Consider the following 21,878-nt stretch of genomic DNA (forward strand, 5'->3'; position numbering starts at 1 on the left):
GTGGTTGGCCGGGCCTCCCTAGCACTGTTCACATTTGTCCTCCACCTCTGGGGAGAACCTGCTCATTCGGGTTCTGGTTAGGTGCGCTCTGTGCACAACCTTCACCACCATTAGGCTTACCCTTGCGCATGTGCAGGTGGAGTTTGCCCTGTTCAGTGTTTCGCTCCTGAGACCCCACCCTATTTTTATCCCTAGTTCTTCTTCCCATTTTTCCCTTGTCCTGTCCTTTTCTAACACAGGCCCCCGCAGTTCCCCCTCTCCAAGTCACCCGCATCCAACAATTCCTCTATCAGTGAATGTCCCAGCGTCTGTGGTTATGTTGTCGTCTCCTTACGGAGGAAGGTTTTGATTTGTATGTGTCGTACTTCGTTCCCTTTGGGCAGTTGAAACCTCTCCCTCAGCTCATTTAGCGTTGCTATCTCTTGTCCATGTAGAAATGTAGAAGTCCTTAACCATTAGTGTTCCCCCATTCATTTCATTTCATTTCCTGTCCCCATCTTTTAAAGGTGCCATCCATTGTGGATGGCGTGAACCTGTGGTTGTTGCAGATGGGGGCTATGGTGGATATTTCGGTCAGGCCGAAGTGTTGCCGTAGCTGATTCCATGTCCGGAGCGTGGCTATAATCATTAGGTTTGTAGAGTGCTTGACTGGCGAGTGTTTTGTGGCAAGGGCCTGGAGGGACATCCCTATGCTGGAGCTCTCCTCCATCCTTACTCATTCTGCTTCTGACTCTCTTACCCATCCCATCACTCTTTCTGCTATGGCCGCCCAGTGGTAGTATTGCAGGTTTGGGAGGGCCAGTCCCCCCATGCTTCTTTTCCTTTGCAGGAATTTTTAGAGATCCTTGGATTCTTCCCTCTGCCCATGCAAACGGCATGATCATTTTGTCTACTTTGTTAAAAAAGGCCTTGGGGATGTAGAACGGTATGGATCTGAACAGGAAGAGGAACCTGAGCAATACGTTCATCTTGATCGTCTGCACCCTCCTCGCCAGGGAGAGTCAGAGTGTGTCCCATCTCTGGAGGTCCTTCTTTACATCAGCCACCAGACTGGCCAGGTTCAATTTGTGCATCCGTGTCCAACTTGCTGTTGTCTCTTAATTTGGCTCTATCTAATTACATTTGCTCAAGAGTCGCCAGGTATCTTTCGACACCGCCACTGTTCAAAACCGAATACTGATCAATGACTCGATACACCAGTGAGTAAGTTCAAAAGCAATGCTCATTTATTTACACACAGTCAAATCTACTCATGCATAAAACTCGATAACCTAAACTATCACTATTACTAAAGCCTATACTTAGCTTCGGGTGCCCACTCAGTCAGAGTAACAATGGCCGTTGCTCAGTTTTGAGGCTGCTGGGTTGAGCTGTTTACAGGATAGCAACTAGGAGCGTCTATCTCGTAGCATGCGTTGACTTGGAACTTACTTGGTCTGGTGTAGCTGCTAGGCAGGTCTCTCCTCGCTGAGAGCCAAGGCCAAGAGAGAGATCCTCTCTTTGGGAGTCCATTTTATACCCCAAAAGGACTTTGCGTGTTTTTGGGCGGGCCTTGAACTTGGTCCCAATTAATTGGGCCATTTCCCAATTGTCCTTATCGATTTTCCTCCAATAGAGGGGTGGGTTCCCTGATTGCTGGGCGTGTCCTAGGTGGCCGTTGGTTTGCTTTGTTCAGGTCTCCTCTGGCGCCGGGATGTCTGGCTTAACATTGTTTACCTAAATGTTGCCTTTTGTTCCCGGGGATGGCTCATTAGTATGTAGATGGCTTAGCAGTGCCGGTCCTGTCTGAGAGCTAAGGCTCTAATCAACAGACAAACCTTGTACCTGCTTGCTTTTTCGGTATTGTCCAATTTTCCCTGCATTCTTTGCAAGTGTCCATTTTGTAATCAGGACGTGGCCATCCCAGATGGCTACATATCCTATCCTATGAAATACAATTTTACCTAAATCATTTTAAATACATACATTATTATAAAACTCTACGGGGTGCTATCACATTAATGCATGCATTACAGAAAAATAAAAAAACTGGAACCTCTAACTGTCCTCAATAAACTATCCTCATTCAAACAATCCAAAAATCTACAACATCTTAAACTGTACAAAATAGCAGCACACAAATTTCTCTGGCCTGGCAGTCAGACACAGAGGTTTACATCTCTTTATTTCACAAAATACATAAGGAGAAATGGATGCTCTTTAATCGTCTCAATGGGTTCGGGGGTCTGGTGAAATCCGAAAATAGGGGACCTGATCCTGTATACCGGGGTGCGAGAGTGGAAGGCTCTTTTTCACCATTTCCTGACTCTAAGTGTCTGCACGCCACTACAAAGTATCGCCAGTACTAAGAGGGCTTATACTACATATGATAGTGAGTACCAGGTGATAATCTTATCACACAAGGTCGGGGTATTGTTAGCTGTCACGAGGTTCTGTGTATTGCAGGGGTGTGAATCATTCACGGCTTGTGTGGTAGGGGTCAGGGGGGTAGCGTCCGCACGCAACTGAAGGAATCCCGCTAAGATCCAGGTGAAAAAGATGGAGGGCCTTCATTGTTCCATCTTTCTGTCTTCTCCTTTGTCTTCCTCTGGGGTTCCTGACGTTCCGGAGTTCTGTGAACACAAGCATAATATCTGTTATTATCTTGCTTAAGATCTTGTATGCCTGTCTGTCTGTCCTTTGTTGCTAATTTCCCTTTATAATTGGTCACCATCTGTGACTCCCTCATTTTTTTTTGTAAACCAAATATTTGGGACAAGACATCCGAGAAAAATACTGCCATAGTGCGAGCTGTCTCGCAGCCTGTGCGATCTACCGTCTTAATGTTTCAGTATGTAAATAGCATATGGAAGCAACCTAAGGGTTGCCAAATCCAAACAAAAGAATTTCGAACTGAAAGTGCCAAAATGGGGTGCGAATGGGCCGCGGCGGGTAAGAAATGGGTGGAATCTCCGGGTAGGACGATGATCAATGCCATTTGTGCTGTACCCGAGTGTAGCTACCCAGAGGGGGGTCCGCAGGCAGGGCGGAGACCAGTGCCGTTTCTCCACTGCCTGAGCAACCGGCAAGAACGGGTAAGAAGGTGGTCGTCGTGGGGGTTGCCCTGTTGGCCGCTGACAAACTTGTACCTCTAAACTGGTTTCTGTCGACAAACTAGTTCCTCTGAACGGTTGTCTGGGGACAAACGTGTTCCATTAACAGCCAGGGGGCGTTAAAGGAGTGGTGATGTGGGGCCATGAAAAGTTTGAAGTTTACAAGCAACACTTAACATTAACACTGACGTACAAAGGAGTGGTGATGTGGGGCCGTGAGAAGTTTGAAGTTTACAAGCAACACTTAACATTAACACTGATGAACAAACATGCAACAAACATGGTTTGTTTCTCCATCTCCATCGGTTCCTTTTTTTCCATCACCTGGACACCTCACTGCTCAACAGTGAACAGGGTCGCAAAGGGAATTGTTTGGTGGGAGTCAGGCTCTATGTCATCATCTTCTCCCGGCTGCCAAACTCTTGACTGTAGTAACCGTGCTAAAGTTGCTTGGGGCGAATTGGGGTCCATCTCATTATTCCAGATGAGCCTGAACGAATTGTCTCGGTGCGAGAATCGTGTGTCGAGGTTGGAGCTACTATGCTTCAATCCGTAATCGTTGGGCGGTGTGTCTGGGTCAGGGGCTTTGATATATGTAATCTCGAAGGGGTCAGTGGTATGCTCGGATTCGCTGGGAGTGGGGCCTGGTACAGGGGGATAATCGTAACGTGGTGTGCTGTGGCTATCGTCGCCGTGATCGCTATCACTGCGCTGTCGCTGCTGGTTGAAGGGAGGGAGAGGCGGAATCGTGTCTGAGGTGGAGTTGAAGTCGTGTCTGAGGACGGGCTGGACTGGGTGGGGGAAGGTAGGAAAACATCATCTGTGGGAGGGGCGTGATCATCTGCTGCGAGCAGGATGTGGTGTGTGTGGTTATTCTGCGAGCCATAAGCCTTGAGCTGGTTTATGTGAAACCAAGCAGACTTACCATTGGGATATGTAATTTTGTATACCAAGGGGTTGACTTTGTCCAAAATGGAGTACGGTCCGGAGAATTTAGGGGAAAGGAACGAACTGGAGTTGTAAAGAGAAAACATCACTTGCTGCCCTACTGCAAACTCAGTGGCGTGTACTGTTTTGTCGAAACAAGCCTTGCTCTGTTTCTTCCTGGTTCCAAGTCTCACAGCTGCTGCGAGTTGGGCCACCTTTATGTTCTGTATCAATTGTTGAGGGCTGTAACTGTGGGGCTGGACAAATCCAGTCCTAATAAGTACTCTGTGCCTTTCATGGGGCGTCCGGTCATGAGGGGGTGTATCCTGTGGACGTGGATACAGTGTTTCTTATAAACATTTAAGCAAATGGGAGAACTGAATCCCAGGTGCTGTTATTCTGCTGAACCATTTTCCTGAGGGTGGCTTTTAATGTCCTATTCATCCTCTCTACAATACCACTTGACTGGGGGTGGTATGCAATGTGAAACTTTTGTCAAATGTCAAAAATCGTGAGGACGTTTTTCATTACACGTCCGGTGAAATGGGAGCCTTGATCGGACTCTATACTGCGTGGGAGGCCCCATCTTGTAAAGATGTGATGTGTTAATATTTTAGCCGTTGTCTCGGCCACATTAGTTCTCGATGGAAATGCCTCCACCCATTTTATGAAGGTGTCTATGACCACCAACACATACTTACAACCATTTCTGCAAGGGGGTAGGGGTCCTATATAGTCTATCTGGAGATTTGTCCAGGTTCAATTAACGGGGCGGGTATGACTAAGTTGAGCCTTTTTCGCATATCTGTCCGGATTGTTCTAGGCACAGATCAAGCAATTCTCTATGTAGTGCGTAACATCGGCTTTTAAATCAGGCCACCAGCAGAGCAGTCTGAGGTGGGCTAGGGTGGGTTCAATTCCTTGGTGTTCATGATTGTCATGGAACTGACAAATGATCTGGTTCCTGTCCTGGCTGGGAACTATATAAATGCCATCCTTTAAAATCACACCGTCGTGTGTGGTGATTGCGTTTTTGTATTTATCATACGGGGCTGGGAAGGTTCCCTTTAAAACTTCCCTGAGTTTCTCGTCCTCTTTCTGTGCCTTCGCTAAATCCTGAATATTGGTCAGTGAGACCTGAACTGCGTGTACTGGGGTGCTTTCGGGGGGGTTCCAAAAATAAGCATGTCTGGAGCCTGCCTTCGCTAGGGCATCTGCTTTAACGTTACCGGGGGGGAAGAACGGTGATGACTGCGAACCTTAATTATTCCATATTTTCTAATCTTCGCTGTCTCTAAGATATGTCGGAGTAATGGGGCCGAGGGTAGCGGTTTACCGTCCGCGGAAACAAATACTCTCGTTTTCCATAGGGGTAGGAATTCCATCAAACTATTGCATACATACAAGCTGTCTGAATAGATGTCTGCAGGGGTAGGGAACAAGTCGGGGTGGTCTACAATGTAAGCGATTGCTGTCAGCTCTGCTGCCTGCGAGCCTAAGTGTCCTGGCAACTTAATGCAACCTCATCTAGAGCGCGTCCCTGCACGTCCTCTACATAAATACCGCAACCGGTAATTCTTTTTCCATTTAATACTGTGGAGGAGCCATCCACATAAATCCTCAGGGGTGCGCACCTGTCTGTGGGCTGGGGTCTCTGGGGTGTACTACCTGTTCTCCTGGGAGGTGTTTTAGGAATAAATGGGCCTGTGTTGTGTTTTGTGGTGATGATCTCACACTCATGAGGGGTTCCTGTATACTGCAAATTATCGGCAAGGAGGGTGTGGGTCTTGGTTCGTTTTACTGTAATGTCCCGTCCCTGTAAAAGAAGGGTCCAACAGGCTGCACGGATTTGGCTGACTGTGCCGTCTTTAAGTCGGCCGTCCAACAATAGTTGTGTCAGGGTGTGTTCTGTGCGAATGGTGATGGGGTTGAGTCCTGTAATGTAGGCGAAGTATTGTACTGCCCAAAAAACTGCGAGCAGGTGCCTTTCGCAGGCAGAAAATCCTTGCTCTACGGGGTCTAACACGCGTGAGGCGTATGCCACGGGGCGTAATTGGTCATGGCGTTCCTGGAGGAGTACGGCCGAAAGGGTTCGGTTGGTGTTTGCTACTTCGATAGCGTACGGGGAAAGGGATCTGGGACCTGTAATGCGGGGGCTGCTCTGAGTGCTCTTTTAACGCATCCACAGCATCTGTATGCTGTGGAATCCATTCCCAAGATGCCTGCTTCTTGAGAAGTTCGGAAAGGGGCGCTTCTTTAGTGGCGAAACCATCCATATGGTTTCAGCAGTAGCCAACCAGTCCTAAAAATGACCAGAGGGCTGAGACATTGTGGGGAAGGGGCAATTTGACGATCGAGTCAATTCTCTTTTGGCCGATCTCGCGTTTACCATGTGTGATCACTGTTCACAAGTAAATCACTTTCTCTTTCAAAATCTGGGTCTTCTTGGGGTTGACTTCACAACCAATTTCTTTTAGGAGTGCCTGGAGATCGGCGAGAAGCGAAATGTGCTCCCCCTTTGTGTCTGTCTGTAGTAACAAGTCATCTACATACTAGACCAGACAATCGGGACGGGAAAATGTTGCTAATCCATTTGCCAGCTGTCGGTGGAAAATGGAGGGGGAGTTGTGGAAGCCTTGTGGAAGGCACGTCCATGTGTACTGTTGCCCTTGGAATGTAAAGGTGAATTTGTACTGGCACGCTTTAGCTAATGGAATGGACCAAAAGCCGTTACTCATGTCCAAAACCAAAGAAAATTTGACTGGAGTCCCTGTTTTGAGTCTGGTCTCAGGAGTCGTGGCTATGGTGGGGGCTGCTGCTGGGGTTACTTTGTTCAGTTCCCGGTAATCAATGGTCAGTTGCCATGATCCATCCGGTTTCCTGACGGGCCAAATCGGTGCGTTGTTTGTGGAGGCTACTGATCTGAGTACACCTTGATCCAACAAACTCTCTATTACTTTGGATATTTCTCCCTCTGCTTCCTGGGGAAATCCGTACTGCTTCTGGAGTTTTGGGTCGGGACCTGTAATGTTCACAAAGCCAACCAATTTGCCACAGTCGTGCTTGTGCTGTGCAAATGCTGCTTTATGTTCCTGCAGGACTGCCCTAACTTGTTTGTCTGCACTAATGGCTCGAGGGTCGAACCAGAAGTCTCCTGAGCTAATCCTGTTTACATACTCTCCAACTGTGAGCGTGGCGGGTGTTCGTGCTGCCTTTGCCATTTTCCAAACACACTTGTTAACTGGGTCAAAAGAAAGGTTATGGGAGCTCATGAAATCAATCCCAAGGATATGTTCTGCTGTCTGGGGCAGATCAACCAAAACTACAGGGTGCTTAGTTGTGATGTTCCCTATTTGTATTGCTACAGGGGCTGTGATGTGTCCCTGTTGTAAATGGCCTGTAAAACCACTGAGTGTGATGGTGTCTGTTGTGGGCCACGTGTCTCGCTGAAACATCGTGGAGGAATTGAGTGTGGTACGGGACCCTCCTGTGTCCCAAAGAAATTCTACGGGGTGTCCCTGAACTTTGCCTGCCACGACGGGTCTACCGGACTTGTCCCAAAGGGAGTCGCAGACCCAAGTTGGGGAGCCCGAACACCGTCAGTCGGTGCCGTTCATGTCTGCGTTCTCTGAACGGGCACTAACGCTATGTATCGGCTTTGCCCTATTCCTGTTTAGGGTGCCTGTCTGTTGGTTTCTCTGCTGCTTCTGGGGCGCTTGACACTCTCGTGCAAAGTGTCCTAACTGTCCACAGTTGTAGCATTCCTGAGGTTTTGGTTGGGGTGGGCTGTTCCTGCCACATTTACCCATGCGGGGTTCTGGTGTGCTTTAACTGGGTTCATCTCTACCTGCTCTTCATCGGGTGTTATCAATGCGGTTTTGCCTGCAATTGATTGCTCCCAAGCGCGGGACAATCTCTCCAAAACCCATTTTTCATTGTGGGCCTCATCTGAGGGGTCATAATTTGCGCAAGCTTTCTGTCCTGTGTCTGTCGCGTGAGGGACTAGGATTCGAGTCCATTTGGCCATATTATCCGCGGACAAATGGGCGCGGGCTAACTCTCCGAAAACTGCTGTGAAGTGTATCCACTATCGTCCAGCAAACGCTGTGGGGTGCTCTGTCTTCTTTTACCTACACTTATTTAGGCTTTCTATGGGGTCTCCTCTGTTGCAGCCGATCCGCATCAAGGATCGCTGTGTGCATCTCTTGGAGTGTGCCTCCTCCTACATTCTGTCGGTCGGGAAGGGCTGCTACGACTGAAGGGTCGAGGCTTAAAACTGTGAGCTTCACTTGCTCCTTCTCGTCCAGGCCGTACATGGTAGCCTGCTCTGACTTACGTGAAAGATTGGTGGGGGTCTGATGTGGGAAGGAACAGTGTAATCTTTACACACGCGTCCCATAATTGGGTCACGGTTAACGGGGTTGTGTAAAGGAAATCTGCATCTCCTTCTGCTGCGGCCCTGCGGTGTGTGGTTACAGGGTTCATGGGGGTGTGTCCTGCCTGTTCGGTTGGGGGTTGGGGCGCTTTCCTTTTCTGGGGCTTTTCCTGTGTACATGTCCCATGTACATATCTATGGGCAGTCTTGCTCAATTCCTGCCAATCGGGGCCTTTTTCTTGGTCTAATTGGAGTCCAAATGTGCTTTGAAACCCATTTTGAACGGAAAGCAGAGATTGCAATTCTGCAATTTGCCTCCGGCACTTTGCGTGGTCTACTGAGCTCTGCCTTTGTTCCTTCGTGGAAGTATGGAGTGCTCCTCGGGCTGCTTTCAGATCATTGCACTGTTTCTGCAATTTCTCAACTTGTGGCTCAGTCTCTTGACTTACCAAGACCGCATGTTGCGTGTCCTGGTAGGCCTTATCGTATTGCGTTTGGAAACTACTCAAATGCGCGAGACAAGGCTGGTGTGCCCACTTGGCATCATCCACCTCTCTGTCCCTCGCTGCTAACTGCTCTTTTAAATCTCTATTCCCCTTCTCTACCTCGCTCACGTCTACCTCACTACTTCTGTCTCTCTCCTCTATCTCTCTACAGAGCGTCCTAACGACGTGCTGTTGGGTAATTTGGACATTCTGAATTCTCCCTGTGCCGGAATGTGTCAACTAGGGGCTTTTCACAGTAACTTCATTGCAGTGTTAATGTAAGCCTACTTGTGACACTAATTAAGATTATCATTATTAGGAGAGAGTTTCCCTGGGAGTCCTCAACAACAACGTTGGACCCATGAAATCTCATGGCATCAAGTCAAATGTGGGCAAGGAAGCCGCCTACTGATTACCATCGTAAGAAGGTCGTGCAATGTTGGTCCGAGGAAACAGAAGAGCTCCTACGTGACTGCTTGGAGTCAGTGGACTGATTCATATTCAAAAACTCTGCAGCCAAACTAAATGCCACCACTGTCACAGACTTCATCAGCAAGCTGGCTTTGAAAGCAGACCAAGGTAGGCTAGCAGCACGGTTCAATTCCCGTACCAGTCTTCCCGAACAGGCGCCGGAATGTGGCGACTAGGGGCGTTTCACAGTAACTTCATTTGAAGCCTACTTGTGACAATAAGCAATTTTCATTTCATTTCAAGTGTGAAGAAGGTTGGCACGCAACCTTCATATGTTCCCCAACCGGAAACCATAGTTTTTCACTCGCTACTGAAGGCCAGGTCTGAGGCATTCAAGATAGGCGACCCTGACCTATACAAGAAATCCAGGTACAACCTCCGCAAAGTCATCAGGGACGCCAAGAGACAATACCAGACTCAGCTAGAGTCACAGGCTAACGACATGGACTCTCGTCGGTTGTCGCCAGGCTTAAACAACATAACGGGCTACAAAGCAAAGCTGAGTAGAATCTATGGCAGCAGAGCACCCCTCCCTGATGAACTCAATGCATCCTCGTCTCATTTTGAGCAGCAAACCATCAAGACGTTGTGAACTGGCCCAGCAGCCTCAGACACACCCATACCTACCGTCACAGCTTCCGAAGTCAGATCGGCTTTCTTGAAAAAGTAACTTGACCTGATGGAGTCCCTGGTCGTGCACTCAGATCCTGCGTGAGCCAGGGCAGCACGGTGGCACAATGGTTAGCACTGCTGCCTGACGGCACCGAGATCCTGGGTTCGATCCCGGCCCGGGTCACGGTCCGTGTGGAATTTGCACATTTTCCCCGTGTCTGTGTGGGTCTCACCCCCACAACCTAAAGATGTGCAGGGTAGATGGATTGATCACATTAAATTGCCACTTCATTGGAAAATAAAAGAATTGGGTACTCTAAATTTAAAAAAAAGATCCTGCGCAGACCAACTGGTGGGTGTATTCGTGGACATCTTCAACCTCTCCCTACTCCTTTTCGAGATTCCCACCTGCTTCAAGAAGACCACGATCATACTGGTGCCAAAGAACAACCAGACATCTATCATTCTGAAGTGCTTCGAGAAATTGGTCATGAGACATATCAGGCGGGATTCTCCGACCCCCCGCCGGGTCGGAGAATCCCCGGGGGGCGGCGCGAATCCCGCCCCAACGCCCCCTGCTGTATTCTCCAGTGCTATTTTTCGGGCGGGGTGGGGGGGCGCAGGGGGATCTGACCCTGGGGGGGGGGCCCACACGGTGGCCTGGCCTGCGATTGGGGCGGGCCAGTTCCGTAGGGGCACTTCTTCATCTGCGCTGGCCCCTGTAGGGCTCCGCTATTGCCGGCGCAGAGATGAGAACCCCCCGCGCATGCGGCAAAATACGCCGGCCGGTTTGCGCATGCACGGAACCACGGCGGCGGTTCCGCACATGCACGAGAATACGCCGGCCCTTCGGCGCATGCACGAATTCGCGCCAGCTAGAGCGGCGCCAATCCCTCCGCTGTCCACCTAGCCCCGGAGTGGTCGGTTCTCCCGCCGGCGTGGGGACTTAGTCCCCAGAAGGGAGAATCCCAGCCATCAACTCCATACTCCCAGAATGCCTTGATCTACTGCAATTCACATAGCGTCACAACCAGTCCACAGCAGACACCATTCTCCCCGGCCCGACACTCATCCCTGGAGCACCTCAACAACAAGGACTCCTACATCAGACTACAGCTCTGCCTTCAACACCATAATCCCAGCCAAGCTTATATAAAAACTCCAAAACCTAGGACTAGGCTCCCCCCTCTGCAACTGTATCCTCGACTTCCTGACCCATAGACCACAATCAGTAAGAATAAACAACAACACCTCCTTCACGATAGTCCTCAATACTGCGGCCCTTAAAGGCTGCGTACTTAGCCCCCTAATATACTCCCTGTACACACACACACTCAATTTGGTTCCAACTCCATCTACAGGTTTGCTAATGACACGACCGCAGTGGCTCGGATCTCGGACAACAATGAGTCAAAGTACAGGAGGAAGATAGAGAACCCAGTGGCTTGGTGTAATGACAACAATCACTCCCTAAACATCAGCAAAACTAAGGAGCTGGTCATTGACTTCAGGAAGCTAAGTATCGTACACACCCCTGTCTGCGTCAATGGTGCCTAGATGCTTGACAGCTTCAAATTCCTAGGTGTGCACATCACCAAAAATCTGTCCTGGTCCACCCACGTTGACACTACGACCAAGAAAGCACAACGTCACCTATATAACTGAGGAAATTCTGCATGTCCATATTGACTCTTACCAAATTTTACAGATGCACCATAGAAAGCATCCTATCTGGCTGCATCACAGCCTGGTATGGCAACTGCTCGGCCCAAGACTGTAAGAAACTTCAGAGAGTCATGAACACCGCCCAGTCCATCACACAAACCCGCTTCCCATCCATTGACTCTGTCTACACCTCCCGCTGCCTTGGACAAGCGGGCAGCATAACCCCTCTCACCTGGGTTATTCTCTCTTCCAACACATTCAATCGGGCGGGAGATACAAAATTCAAAAACAGCTTCTTCCCGCTGTTACCAGACTCCTGAATGACCCTCTTATGGACTGAACTGATCTCTCCACACATCTTCTCTACTGAGTAGCACTACACTCCGTATGCTTCACCGGATGCTTGTGTCGATGTATTTTTTAATTTTTTAATTTAGAGTACCCAATTCATTTTTTACAATTAAGAGGCAATTTAGCATGGCCAATCCATCTAACCTGCACATCTTTGGGTTGTGGGGGCGAAACCTACACAAACACATGGAGAATGTGCAAACTCCACATGGACAGTGACCCAGAGCCAGGATTGAATCCGGAACCTCAACGCTGTGAGACAGCAGTGCTAACCACTGCACCACCATGCTGCCCCTATATGTCTATGTATTTACATTGTATATTTATGAATGTCCTGTGTTTTTTCATGTATCAAACAATCTGTCTGGACTGTACGCAGGACAATACTTTTCACTGTACCTCGGTACATGTGATAATAAACCAAACCAAATCAAAATCTATCTTTCCTCCTATTCCTCCATGTTGAACATCACTGCAAGGAATCACGGAGGGTGGCAAGGGCGCAGTGATATGCCATCAATGAACACACGACGAGTGGTAAACGTAACTGAGGCTTTAATACACTAAACAGAAAGCCTCCTGGCCTCTGATCCCGAACTGGATCAGAGGCGGAGACCAGCCACCTTTATACATGAGCCTGAGGGGAGGAGCCACAGGCGGAGCCAGCATGGACAAGCCCAGGTATGTAACAATACAATACAATACAGTACAGTGGTTTACCACACACAAAATATGTTCTGGGTGGGGGACTTCAATGTCCATTACCAAGAGTGGCCCGGTAGTATCACCACAGACCTAGCTGGCCGGTCCTAAAGGACATAACTGCTAGACTGGGTCTGCGGCAGGTGATGAGGGAACCAAAAAGAAGGAAAAAGGTATTTAGCCTCATCCTCAGCAACCTGCCTGCCACAGATGAGTCTGTCCATGACAGTATCGGTAGAACAGCAACCAGGGGATCAAACCTGGTTCAATGAAGAGTGCAGGAGAGCATGCCAGGAGCAACATCAGGTGGACTTAAAAATGAGGTGTCAACCTGGTGAAGCTACAGTACACGACTAAACGATGCTGAACAACATAAGCAGCAATTGATAGACAGAGCTAAACGATTCCTCAACTACAAATCCAATCGAAAACCTGCAGTCCTGCCACATCCACCCCTGAATGTTGGTGGTCAATAAAACAACTTACTGGAAGAGGAGGCTCCTCAAATAAAATAATAATAATCTTTATTATTGTCACAAGTAGGCTTACATTAGCATTGCAATGAAGTTACTGTGAAAATCTCCTAGTAGTATCACACTACGGCACCTGTTCGGGCACACTGAGAGAGAATTTATTGGATAAGCATATGGATGATAATGGCATAGTGTAGGTTAGATGGCTTTTGTTTCGGTGCAACATCGTGGGCCGAAGGGCCTGTACTGCGCTGTATTGTTCTATGTTCTATGTAATTCACAATGTCCAATTCACCTAACAAGCACGTCTTTCGGGACTTGTGCGAGGAAACCGGAGCACCCGGAGGAAACCCACGCAGACGCGGGGAGAACGTGCAGATTCCGCACAGACAGTGACCCATGCGGGAATTGAACCCGGGACCCTGCCGCTGTGAAGCAGCAGTGCTAACCGCTGTGCTATCGTACCAGCTATCTGCAATGATAGCAGAGTCTACCAGATCAGTGTAAAAGATTTGCTACAATCTTCAGCAGAAGTGCTAAGTGGATGATCCACCTCAGTCTCCTCCGGAGATCCCCAGCATCACAGATGTCAGCCTTTAGCCAATTCGATTCACTCCATGTGATATGAAGAAATGGCTGAAGACTTGCGCACCAGAGCCTGCCGTGCCCCTATCCAAGCTGTTACTCTGGCTTCTAGCTGGCATGGTGGAAAATTGCCCAGGCATGTCATGTACACAAAAAGCAGGACAAATTCAACCTGGCCAACTACTTTATCAGTCGACTCTCAATCATCAGTGATGGAAGGAGTCATGAACATTGCTATCAAGTGGTGTCTGCTTTGCAATAACCTGCTCACTGACACTTGGTTTACAATCTGCAAGGGCAATTCAGACTGTCCTCATTACAGTCTTGGTTGCATCATGGTGAAAAAAACTGAACTCAGGGGTGAGATGAGAATGACTGCCATTGACATCAAGGCTGCATTTGACTGAGTTTCGCATTCGGGAGCTATAGCAAAACTGGAGTCAATGGAAATCAGTGGGAAAACCCTACGCTGAGTTATACATAGCACAAAGAAACATGATTGAGGTTGTTGGGGGTCAGTCATCTGAGCTCGAGGACATCACTGCAGGAGATCCATAGGGTAGTGTCCTAGGCCCAACCATCTTCAGCTGCTTCATCAATGACCTTCCTTCCATTATGAGGTCAAAAGTGAGGATGTTCGCTGATGATTGCACAATATTCAGCACCATTAGCGACTAAAAGATCAAAGAACAGTGCAGCACAGGAATAGGCCCTTCGGCCCTCCAAGTCTGTACTGGTCATGATACCAACCTGGTGACTGACCCCTCCACTCTGGGAAAGAATGCCTGCCCATCGACTCTATCCATGCCCCTCATAATCTTGTAGACTTCTATCAGGTCACCCCTCAACCTCAATCTTTCTAATGAAAACAGTGAGTTATTCAGCCTCTCCGCAGGGCTGACACTCTCCAGACCAGGCAGCATCCTGGTAAACCTCCTCTGCACCCTCTCCAAAGCCTCCACATCCTTCTGGTAAAGTGGCGACCAGGATTGTGCGCAATATTCCAAGTGCGGCCTTACCAAGGTTCTATACAACTGCAGCATGACGTGCCAGTTTTTATACTCGATGCAGTTCAATGAAGGCAAGCATTCCGTATGCTTTCTTGGCTACCTTGTCCACATGTGTTGGCCACCTTCAAAGATCTGTAGACCTGCATGCCCAGATCTCTCTGATTTCCCCTCTATGTTAGACATACCAAAATGCATTACCTCACATTTGTCCAGATTAAACTCCATTTGCCATTTCTCTGCCCAAGTCTCCAACCTAGCTATGTCCTGCTGTATCTTCTGACAATCCTCAATACTATCTGCCACTCCACCAATCTTAGTGTCATCCCCGATCTTACTAATCAGAGTGGCTACATTTTTCTCCAAATCATTTATGTACACTACAAACAACAGAGGCCCCAGCACATATCCCTGTGGAACACCACTAGTCACAACCTTCCATTCAAAAAAACACCCTTCTACTGCTACCCTCTGCCTTCTGTGACGGAGCCCGTTGTGTATCCATCTTACCACCTCACCTCTGATCTTGTGTGACTTCAGCTTTCGTACTAGTCTGCCATGAGACACCTTGTCAAAGTCCTGACTGAAGTCCATGTAGACAACATCCACTGCCCTCCCCTCATCAATCATCTTTATCACTCCTCAAAAATCTCGATCAAGTTAATGAGGCAGGGCCTCACTGAAGAGGTCCGTGTCCAAATGCAGCAAGATCTGGACAATATCCAGGCTTGGGCTTATTAGTGTCAAGTTACATTCGTGCCACACAAATGCTAGGCAATGACCATCTCCTACAAGGGTTCACCCCAACTCCAACATTCCTTTCAATTTTGCCTTTGTCTTTCTCATTTGGATAGACGGTGCAGGTAGTGGAGGCAACATTACATCTTGCAGCAGTTTCCTCCCTGCTTCTCTGAGGACCTGGACATCCATGCAGCAGGGAGCTAAACTGCTGCATTAGAGAATCCGACAGTTCTTCTCGAGTGTTCCGTTTTCATCACCAAACACTTTGGCCATGTCACCTTGCAAGCCCGTTCCTGGCCCTTGCCTGCTTTGGAGGGTTGTTGGAAAACTAAAACCTCTTCCAACAACACTTGAAAACTTTCACACATGCATGCAGGTTTCTAGGTCTGCTCACACGGTGGGTGGACAATTGCTATGAATATAATTTGAGGACAAACTGAAAGTCAAGGCACATACAAGTGTGCGTGAGCAGCTGGGCATATCCCTTTCCACATTGTGTTCCTGCGTCATTAATGTTACAATCAAATTTTTATCCCTTCTCATTTTTCTCAGCATTCATTAGCAGTAAAGGCAGTTTTTGTTGACAGTTTTCTCAACTTGGGTAGTCTCTAATAGTGCAAGCTAATTAAGGTATTTCAATCATTGTTATTTCTGAGTTCTTACTTCACATACTGCTCACTGCTTTTTTTGTCAACATTGTCAGCTCCTAGAATTGATGCATTTTCAATCACCGATAGATGAGCCATATTTGCGCAGATACCAATATCAGCCTCTGGCAACACAAGAATCAAAACCCCATTATCTGACCATACAAGTGATTGTACACTCATTGTTGTTAAGCATGTCTGATGCCTTAACTGGCATCATGGATAGCCCAGGCAGCAAGGTATCTGCTTCTTCATATTCACTATTATTGACTTTGTGTACATTGTTCAGTCATCACAGAATCATAGAATCCCTGCAGTGCAGAAGGAGGCCATTGACCCATCACGTCTGCACCGACACTTCAAAAGATCACCCTACCGAGGCCCAATCCCCCGTCCTGCAACCCTGCCCTAGGGGGAAATTTGTCATGGCCAATCCACCTAACCTGCACATCTTTGGGAGGAAACCGGAGCACCCAAAGGAAACCCACGCAAACACAGGGAGAACATGCAGGCTCCGCACAGACAGTGATCCAAGCCGGGAATTGAACCTGGGCCCCTGCCGCTGTGAGGCAGCAGTACAAACCCCTGTGCCACTGTGCTGCCCCTAAAAAGGGGTATCCTCGTAAGGGTGTGCTACAAGTGCCTGTCTAATTGAGCAGCACTTTGTATATAAGTAGGCTTGCAGTTTGCCCTTGAAACAAAATAATACATGGACTCCTGTGGCTTCAATCACACAAGGGACAGAAAAAGGCCATGAAAGGTCAAATAATGAGCACATTTCCTGCCAAATATACATTTGTAATTCCATGCTATTGCTGCACTAAATGAAAAGATGGTTTTTAAACATTATTGCAAAAATTTCATACACCTTCAGGTCTTACTAACCTTCAGGTGCATATTTGGTTCTCAAAATTTTTTAATTAAGCTCCAGCCTTCACCTGAAAAGAATTAAGAATCCCTGCACCTTTCCCAAAATTAACTTGGATTTCTGTTTTTAAAAGAACGTTATATTCGCAAAAGAAAAATCCTCAGAAAATAAATCATTTTCTACCAGCAGTTTAAAGCTGCAAACAATGTAAAATTAATTTGCAGAAAGCATCGCCTTAGCTATTATTAATTCATCCTCGACAAGGCTTTCTGGAAATCCGAGATCACCCAAAACTCTGGGTGGGATTTTTCATCCCCCCCCCCCCCCCCGGAGTCTTTTCTTTAGGGGGCTCACCATTTGCCACTGGTGGAATCTTCCATCCTTACGCCTTTTCACGTGGTTCGTCCGTCCCACTGCTGGGGAATCCACCGCAGGGGAGGCGAGGGGGAAGATCCCATTGGCGGGGCCAGCAAATCCCACCTTCTGTTACCTTGCACCAAGTCCTGGCCATCCATCGCCCCAGTTCCAGTTGTCCTGCATGGGCTCCTGGACCAGTGAATGAGAATAATCAGATCGATCCTTCAAAGAGCTGGCACAGGTGCAATGGGCAGAATGGCCTCCTTCTGTGCTGTATGATTTAATGATTTCTACTGAAGAAAAAGTTAAATGGTTGGCACGGTAGCACATTGGGTGGCACGGTAGCACAGTGGTTAGCACTGCTGCTTCACAGCTCCAGGGTCCCAGGTTCGATTCCCAGCTTGGCTCACTGGCTGTGCAGAGGTTGCACTTTCTCCCCGTGTCTGTGCGGGCTTCCTCCGGGTGCTCCGGTTTACTCCCACCAGTCCCGAAAGGCGTGCAGGTTAGGTGGATTGGCCATGCTAAATTGCCTTTAGTTGTCTCAAAAGGTTAGGTGGGGTTACTGGGATTGGGTGGAGGTGTGGGTTTAAGTAAGGTGCTCTTTCCAAGGGCCAGTGCAGACCCGATGGGCCGAATGGTGTCCTTCTGCACTGTAAAGTCTATGATTCGATGAAAAGCACCCACTAACAGATAACGTCAAAATTCCAATTCTGATAAAAGCAAGGAACAAATTGGAGCATAGCTAACACTTACTGATGCACACACTGAACTCAGCGATATGTGAAAAGAGTGCCGTGTCAAATGGGCTGATAGTCAATTAACATGCACTGACTGTAAGCAAGAGTAGGCTTCGGAGGATCGGGAACAAAACTCCTCGGTGTGAGCTGCTGCACTGCACCAGGCAAACAACTGGTCACCAGCTGCCACACCAGGCCTGAATGTGTTGTTCCATGTCAAAAATTGATCTTGCCACATCCATGGTGGAAAAGGTCTATTTCCGAGAATCTGGGCTTTCAATTAACCAGGAGTCTGCTCTTCAAAGACAACTTTCATCAAATGAACATGTACTGAGAAACATCTGACAGAAAGAAACCCCGCAGAACGGCAAGTAGAAGCGAGGAGTTACTGGAAAAAGACGAGCGTTTACATAATGCCTTTCATGATCCCCAAGATGTTTCAAAGTAATTCGCAGCCAATCGAGCGCTTTTTTTATAAATGTGCCCACTATTGCTAATGTAGGAAACGGGGCAGCCAAACTGCTAACACACTCCCACGAAGATGTTGAGTCAGTGCCGGAAGGCCTCTTCTGCACTGTATCTTCTGTGATTCTGTGACCAGAGAATCCCTGGTGTTGGCTGTATGCTTGAAAGAGTGTAATTAAAACTGTCTTATTAAAATGAAAAAGGGGCAGGAATTTTAGAAGAAGGGAGGGGAGAAGGAGTCACAAGACAGGCTAAATGTTCAAAACGTTTCTTAAATGCAGGATGACGGTCGGAGTTGGTGCTTAACGTTAATGTCGCGGCGCGAGGCTCGCTCTTGATGCTTGAATCCCTTTCTTACTGTGACATTAGTGCGCGTCTGTGGAGGGAACGGGTGTTATTTTGCACTACACGAGGCTTTCCCCGAGACTGCGGCCGTCTAAAGGTCGCTATGGAGCTCTGATGATGTATTTGGCTGGGGCTCCTGACACCGAGCAAGATCCACCTAAAATCCCTGAAATCAAAATGAATAGTGTCAAGTTGAAAGAGGTGTCGTGAGACAATCCAGAGTACAAAGCAAGCAGAGGTGAGGGGATACATTCCTGCTTTTTAACAGCCTACACCTCTCACTTTTATCTGGGAATAACAGCCAGAAGACGGTGTGAAGGCAGAGTCGCAGTGTCAGATCTCTGGTGGATCCGTTCCGCCAAGGAGTGACCTTTTATTCCCCCCCACCCCCGTCTGTTATGGCGCACCGCTCCCATCATGCACAGAGCATGTCACTTCCCTTGAGTTAGTGCTTGCTTCTGCCATCTGCCATGATTTATCGAAAATGTGCCGTGATTTATGGGCCAATCATCCCACAATGAAGCCAGTTTCTTTTATTCACCTGGCCTCTGCCCTCTTCCTGTATAGTCCCAGGCAGGTTTAGAAAATATGTATTAATCATTCACTAAAACAATATTTAACAGTGTTTGACTGGTTGCTTGGGAATTTTGACCTTTACCGAACTAATTTTCAGCAGAAATACATGCTAATTATAATATAAAACAAATTGGCTGTTTGCTTAAAATGACAACTAACCACCAGAGAGAGAGAGAGAAAGAGAGAGAGAGAGGCTGAGTGGGTCATTTTCCACCAACATGGCCTGCTACTGTCCACCGTGTGGCTTCAGAACATTAAACGATTGTGCAGAAGTTCTGTTTTCACTCTGATTTCAGAAATGCTGCAGACCGGTATTGGTTCTGAGCCATTGTCCCCACAACACTCTTCCCCTGCGGGAGAAATCGGAACAAAGATCTGTCGGCTTCGCGGGTTCGATGCGGACTGGATATTGATGACGGAGGATTGGCTCCTGAATGCCGCACGTCCCTGTCTCCCAAAATAAAGAGAGCATTGGCACTGCTTTCCAAAAGCACCCCAGAGTCACGGGGCAGGAAATTTTGTCCTCCATTCCCCCCACCCACCCACCCACCCCACCCCAGCGGCTTTGGAGGTGGCTCACCATTGGCTGCCGGCAAGGATCGTCTGGTCCCACTGATGTCTCCGGCATTTTGCCTGAACCCACCGCATTGGAGCGCTGGCACCTACGGCAGGACCGGAATATCTTTCTTGGCAGGAATGGCTGAAAAGTCCAGCCCAACGAATCACTTTTGATTTGTAGGTGCACTTTATATTTGGATTAAGCAGATTGACCAATTAGTGCCCACCAAAGTCCCATGAATCACAGTTAAGAAAAATGAACAGTTATTCTTTTTTTTAATAATTTTGTTTGAAGGATACATGACTGGCCAGGAAACCAAGAAAGCCTGGTAAATATTGCTCAGAGCACCAAGAAAACTCGGTAAATTTAGCCAGAACACCAAGAAACCTTCAGCACTTCCCGTCCCCTGAAGGAAATTTTAAATCATCTGGCAGGCCTCTTCAGCTTTCCATCTTCTTTGCACTGGTCCTCACCTACATTGCTATATATTAATAAAAGGAAAATACCATGGATGCTGGAAATCTGAAATAAAAATGCTGGAAAAACTCAGCAGATCTGGCAGCATCTGTATGAGAGAAAAACAGAGTTGATGTTTTGAGTTCAATATCACTCTTTTCTGGAACTCAAATCTCAAAGAAGTCACATTGGTTCAAAACATTATCTCTGTTTTTCTCACGCCACAGAAGCTACCAGACTTGCTGAGTTTTTCCACCACTTTCTGTTCGTAATTCGGCATCTCAATTCACCGTCTTGAGTTCCCTCAAAGGTTTTAAAGACCTCACATTGTGCACGGAGTAATGAACTCCTAGCTTCTTGTGCACGTCTGTGGAATGGCGCTTTGATATGTATCTGCTGTGGTCACTGTATTGCAACCCAGTGAGGCACAAGTAACCTTCTGTTTAAAGCAAAGTCTGAAATCCCAATCACCCACTGGGAGAATAAAGCCACAAGATTCCACCATTTTGATGAAACAAAATAAACTTTACAGTACAAGTCAGAAAAATAAAACAATTGACAGTATGTATCTTAGGGGCTGGTTTAGCACAGGGGGCTAAACAGCTGGTTTGTAATGCAGAACAATGCCAGCAGCGCGGGTTCAATTCCCGTACCGGCCTCCCCGAACAGGCGCCGGAATGTGGCGACTAGGGACTTTTCACAGTAACTTCATTGAAGCCTACTTGTGACAATAAGCGATTATTATTATTAATACACTCTAATATTCAGAATTAACATGAGGTAAATATGAGTTAACAGACAAACTATGGTCGAACACAGAACACTGTACATTAAATGGTAGCTGTGACCAAGACAGTTCCCATGGATTTCTCAGCAGATGTCACTGACAACTGCAGGTCACAATCTATCATTAAAATTCTGTCTCTGTAGAGGGATTTAGACTCTTCACATTTGAAGATTTAGCCTCTGAATTCTCTCAAAAGCCATTTAGACTTAGATTGCTTGAACAACTACTCACCTCCTGATGGTTCAATCTCTTCTCCTGAAACTGCGTTGCGCAGCATCCAAAAAGCTGCATAACCGCCCCTAATTATCAGCATACCTCCAGCTGTATTGCAGATCTTTAGCTTCACAAAGCTGCCAGTGCCCCTGGGTTTTTCTGAAATCCAGTCTCCTGGCTGCACAGAGCTATAAATGATTCCCAGGTCTCCTCTGAACCCTGACTACCTGGAGTGGAACAATGACCCTCTGCCCCCTTCTCAGCTCCCCTGGACATCTCGGAGTCCTAACTGCCTGCAGCCTGCTAACAGCAGCACCCTGTCATAATTCAGCCTCTTCCCCTGCTGCAGAACTCTTGGGATGAATTGAAAGCAATGAAACTT

General features: G+C 47.7%; 1 long non-coding RNA gene across 1 annotated transcript; it reads right to left on the bottom strand.

The window, feature by feature from the left end:
* Positions 1-1,204: 1,204 nt before the first annotated feature.
* On the bottom strand, positions 1,205-21,651 carry LOC140407764 (uncharacterized). The gene is made up of 2 exons (XR_011939787.1): positions 21,515-21,651; positions 1,205-2,612 (listed from the first exon to the last, which is right to left on the bottom strand). It is a non-coding gene; the product is annotated as an uncharacterized lncRNA (long non-coding RNA).
* Positions 21,652-21,878: the final 227 nt, after the last annotated feature.

This window comes from Scyliorhinus torazame, chromosome 2 (assembly GCF_047496885.1).
Source record: "Scyliorhinus torazame isolate Kashiwa2021f chromosome 2, sScyTor2.1, whole genome shotgun sequence".
In the NCBI taxonomy this organism is placed as follows: domain Eukaryota; kingdom Metazoa; phylum Chordata; class Chondrichthyes; order Carcharhiniformes; family Scyliorhinidae; genus Scyliorhinus; species Scyliorhinus torazame.